Source organism: Poromitra crassiceps (assembly GCF_964638095.1).
Source record: "Poromitra crassiceps genome assembly, chromosome: 2".
NCBI classification, from domain to species: domain Eukaryota; kingdom Metazoa; phylum Chordata; class Actinopteri; order Beryciformes; family Melamphaidae; genus Poromitra; species Poromitra crassiceps.
In genome coordinates this window covers 61,834,174-61,839,083 of record NC_139624.1, presented here as the reverse complement: position 1 = coordinate 61,839,083, position 4,910 = coordinate 61,834,174, and positions in this window count along the sequence as shown.

The following is a 4,910-nucleotide window of genomic DNA, read 5'->3' as shown; positions in this document are numbered from 1 at the left end:
GACCTTCCTCTAAAAGGAATCATGTTATTTTCAAAGTATTCACAACAGGAACAATATTTCTCATCATGTGATGACTCTAGAATGTATTTATTTGTTTGTTCCTGGTGCTGTTGTTGTAATTGTTGTTAAAACTATTTAATAATAATAATGAATTGGATTTATATAGCGCCTTTCCAAGGCTCAAAGTGCTTACACAGAATCATTATTCGTTCACACCATTCGTACCGGTGGTTCAGAAGCGTGGCAGCCACACATTGGCGCTCAACGGCCCCTCCGAACCACCATCATTCATGTCTACATTCATACCAATCATACCATTCATGTCTACATTCATACCAATCATACCAATCATACGAGGCAAGGAGGGTTAAGTGTCTTGCCCAAGGACACAACGACAGCAGCTGGGAGGGAGCGGGGATCGAACCACCAACCCTTGGGTCATTGGCCGACCTGCTCTACCTCCTGAGCTAAAGCCGTCCCAAATAATAGCCCAACTCCATCGCAGTGGTTTATTTCTTTTTGGGAACAATTTTATTCTATTTCTTATTTACTTTAATATTGGTTTGTTTAGAATATGGAACTGAAACTTTCTAAAATGCAAAACATTCATAACATTGATTAATCATATTCATTAAAACATAATCACAGTATCGTATAACTGATTATTCTTAAAATGACACTTTAAAACACTTCATTTTATTTAATATTGAAAATAGAAAGAATTTTCTTTACTCTAGTAAGCATAATTAAGCGTACTATCTCACAGTACTCAAAGTACAGATTTGTGCTGGTGTGAAGGTTTTCCTGTGACGTACAACCTGTAACTGTAAACATTATATTTCACAATGTGCCTGTATTTTAGACAAAATAATTTCATCACAAATTATTAGTACATTTTTTACATTACAAGTACGTACGGTAGATAATGTTTGAGATACTCTGTGATAGAGCTGCAACGATTAATCGATTAATCGATTAGTTGATCGACAGAAAATTAATCGACAACTATTTTGATAATCGATTAATCGTTTTGAGTACAATTTTAAGAGAAAAGGTCTAAATTCTCTGATTCGAGCTTCTTAAATGTGAATATTTTCTGGTTTCTTTACTCCTGTGTGACAGTAAACTGATATTATCTTTGAGTTGTGGACAAAACACGCTCTCAAATGTCTCAAAGACATTTGAGGGCGTCATCTTGGGCTTTGGGAAACACTGATCGTCATTTGCTACCATTTTCTGACATTTTATAGACCAAACAACTAATCGATTAATCGAGAAAATAATCGACAGATTAATCGATTATGAAAATAATCGTTAGTTGCAGCCCTACTCTGTGAGTACATATTCAATTGTTTACTTTATAATTTGTTTGCAATGAACCTCATAAACAAGATGGCTCCTGGAGTCTGCCTTTCAAGTTTACAGATTTCGTGGACTTGTCTTGAGAGTGGGTTGGATGAGTTCCCAAAGAAAACTGCTTTAAGAGCTAGCTTATTGGGGTGGGTCAGTCCCCAGACTGAGGCAAAACAACAATACTCTAAACGCAAACTCAAGTGTAATCTCGTCCTCAGAGGCCATTGTCTTATTTATAGATACTTTTGAAAACATCTCCAGCGTACTTAAGTGTAAATTTTGCTTATGTGTAAATCATACCAAAAGTTAAATGTTGGTATGCACATTTTAATAATAATATTTCTCATCCACCCAATTGGTGGTTCATAAATGTGTATTTTTCTGTTTAAGAAAACACTTCAGGTTCAGATTATCTCACACAGGAACTCTTCACCCTTCACAACACATTCTATTATGATTTATTTTCAAAATAATAATCAACAGTCTATTTATTACTAATTGGTTGATTCAAATTTGCTTACTTCACTTCTATTGATTCATAACAAACATTTCTTTCATTCAATCACTTTGGTCTCTCAGGGTGTGCTAACACAATCAGCCTGGAGATGTCGCCATAGACTAGCTTGGCATCGTCTTCCAAATTGTTTTCGCTAGGCTAATGTTTTGGCTAAGTTGTTCTGAGGGAAGATAAACAAATTCTTTCTCAGCCTGTTTATTGTCGAGAACATTGGTATGTTTTGAAATAATACTGTGGGGTACAAGTTGACTTTTGGTCTGAATGACTTTGGTGAGTCTTTAATAATATAAAACATTTTCCCAATAATTGAATACCTATCACCAACATCTAGTCAAATCTATTCAAGGGATTACTTTTCTATTTTATAAAGGTTTGGGGATTGAACCTGGGGCTTGTTTCGACATTCAATTGCATAATGAATAATACTGTGGGGTTTGAACCTGTGACACAGGGCTTTTTCTCTCCGACCAAGAAAGGCGGTGGCTGGCTCACTGTTTGCTCAAAGGTTTTGGGGATCCTTAATTGTTTCTGGCTAAGTTTAACCTTGTTGGAAAACTGACTGTTCCAAGGAAACATAAACAAATTATTTCAGCCTGCTATGTTCCAAAACATTGGGCCAGCTACAGTATAGGGAAGAATGACCATCGTGTTTCTACTTGGGCCAATTGAATCAACAGATGGCTGTTTGTCCACTGGCTGCTCCCGTTTTTTCTTATTCCGACATCTATTGGCCCAGTGTCCGAGCTTACCACAAATATGACATTTGTCTGTGCTAGGTGAGCGCTTTTGTATCTGCACCCCCCGCTGTGTTTGTATTGGGGAAAAACCCAGGCTTATTGAGTGTTTCTGGCAGGCCACGATTTTTACGTCTGCTACGACACTTGTTCGCCCAATGTCCTAACTTACCGCACGCATGACATACGTCGGTGCTGCTAGGTGTGCTCTTTCGAGGTGCTTTTTCTGCGGTGTTTACATTGGGGAAAATCACAGCATTATTAATTGGGTTTGGCCCTGTGGCTAATTGTGGGGGCCCAACCAAATGCTTATCTCTCTCATATTGTTTGATAACAATCCCAAGCTGTCTAATTGTCTCTCTGGCTCCTTCACACTCCGGCCTTCTACAAGGCCCTTTTTCAGTGTCCATTCTCAGAGAGCAGACAGTGTCTTATCTATTTGTTTTTAGTTACACACGTCTCGGTGCAATTCTGTTGCGTGTCTGTCTCTCTCTCTCTCTCTTTGGCAGAAGGCAAAGCACTGATTAGGTAAACTGACGTCTCAGGTGAACTCAAAACTCTGGAGGTAGACTGACCTCTCAGGTGAAGACAAAACTCTGGAGGTAAACTGACCTCTCAGGTGAACTCAAAACTCTGGAGGTAGACTGACCTCTCAGGTGAAGACAAAACTCTGGAGGTAAACTGACCTCTCAGGTGAACTCAAAACTCTGGAGGTAGACTGACCTCTCAGGTGAAGACAAAACTCTGGAGGTATTAAACCTGTATTTTAGAGAGAGAGAGAACTAATGGCTCAATCCCACCACACTTAACAGCCCTGCACAGCTCGTCCCCACTCGGCTCCACTCGTCTCTACTCGATGGATGTTTTGCTTCGACCGGCGCTCGATCTGCCCCCACCCACCCCCGCCCACAGCTGGTCGTCTAAAAATAGCGACCGCATATCTGTCCTTCGGCTATAACATAACGTTACAATTAAATCCATCCACAGAACTTTTAAACTGTTTATGAAATACTGGTGCCTCTAAATGACCTACAGTGTACATGGGCAAATGTGACAATCGGCCAAGAGAATGATATCACAGGCATGCCTTGCGCTGTGCGGGGACGGGAGAGGCGCAACAGAGTGAAGCCTCTACCCCGCAGCCTCTCACCAGGCAAGACCGGGGCTTCCAAATACCCGCTGCGGCCTAGCGGAGCGCTGCAGCCTCCACTCAGCTACAGAGCTCCCTGAGCGAGCAGCGGACTTTTTTCTCAGACAATTGAACACCCGCCACGATTTTATTTCACCGGAGGTGAAGGCAGCGACACAAAATACTGATGGAAATATACATAACAGAAGATAAGGTAAGACCACTAAACTGGTATGCAGCCGCCAGCATTGCATTGACAGTCAGTAGACAGAGTAAACACGATTCTCTCTGACCAATCAGTAGCCATCAGAGTTTTACGTCACCATTTGGGACCTACTCGCCAGCCCGAAGTACCCCGACGAGGCAGGGACCAAAAGTAGCACGACTCGGCCTCAAATCAAACCGAGCTGGGCCGGTTTTTGACGGTGGGATGAGACCAAAAGTCGAGTCGAGCGGAGCGGGACCGCGCTACTAGCTGCTGTGGAATTGGGCCATAAGAGAGAACTACTGTTTTGTTTATCACTTACTTGTGATATCTGATCTGTGTCCGTGTGTGTAAAGTAATTTTCAACACCTTACCTTTTAGTCGATGTGGGGTGGTGACAGAGGGACGGTTGTTCTCTCAGGGTGACCAGTTCCGTCCGTGTTTGGGGGTATCTGGAATTTACAAACTTGGTGACAGATCAATTTGTTCAAGGGACAATTGATTCTGTATTTTGGGATTGGCTAAAATACACTTTTTGCAAACTTCCTATTCAATTTTTCTTTAAAATAGGCTTCTTAAGAAATTGTTTTGTTTTACAATAAAATAGCTGCTTCTTTTTGGTTGCTTGTTACATTTTGTTTGTTACACATTGTGGGAATCTCAAAAAACATATCAACCATATTGCTTGTCACAGATTGACTGATCATACTTTCAGTTGTCTAATCTTTAGAAAACCAACACACACACACACACACACACACACACGCACACACACACACACACAATGCAAAATCCTATAATACAGCACAGAACTAATGCAATTATAAAGCCTTTGTAGGAAATAATTAGCGGCATCACTGAGGCTGTTAGAAGGGAAAGGCAGACACAAGCATGCGCGCCTGCGCACACAGACACACACACAGTCCTCTGTCAGGCGAAGAGGATTACAGAGACAGTAGCTCAGTGGGTCAT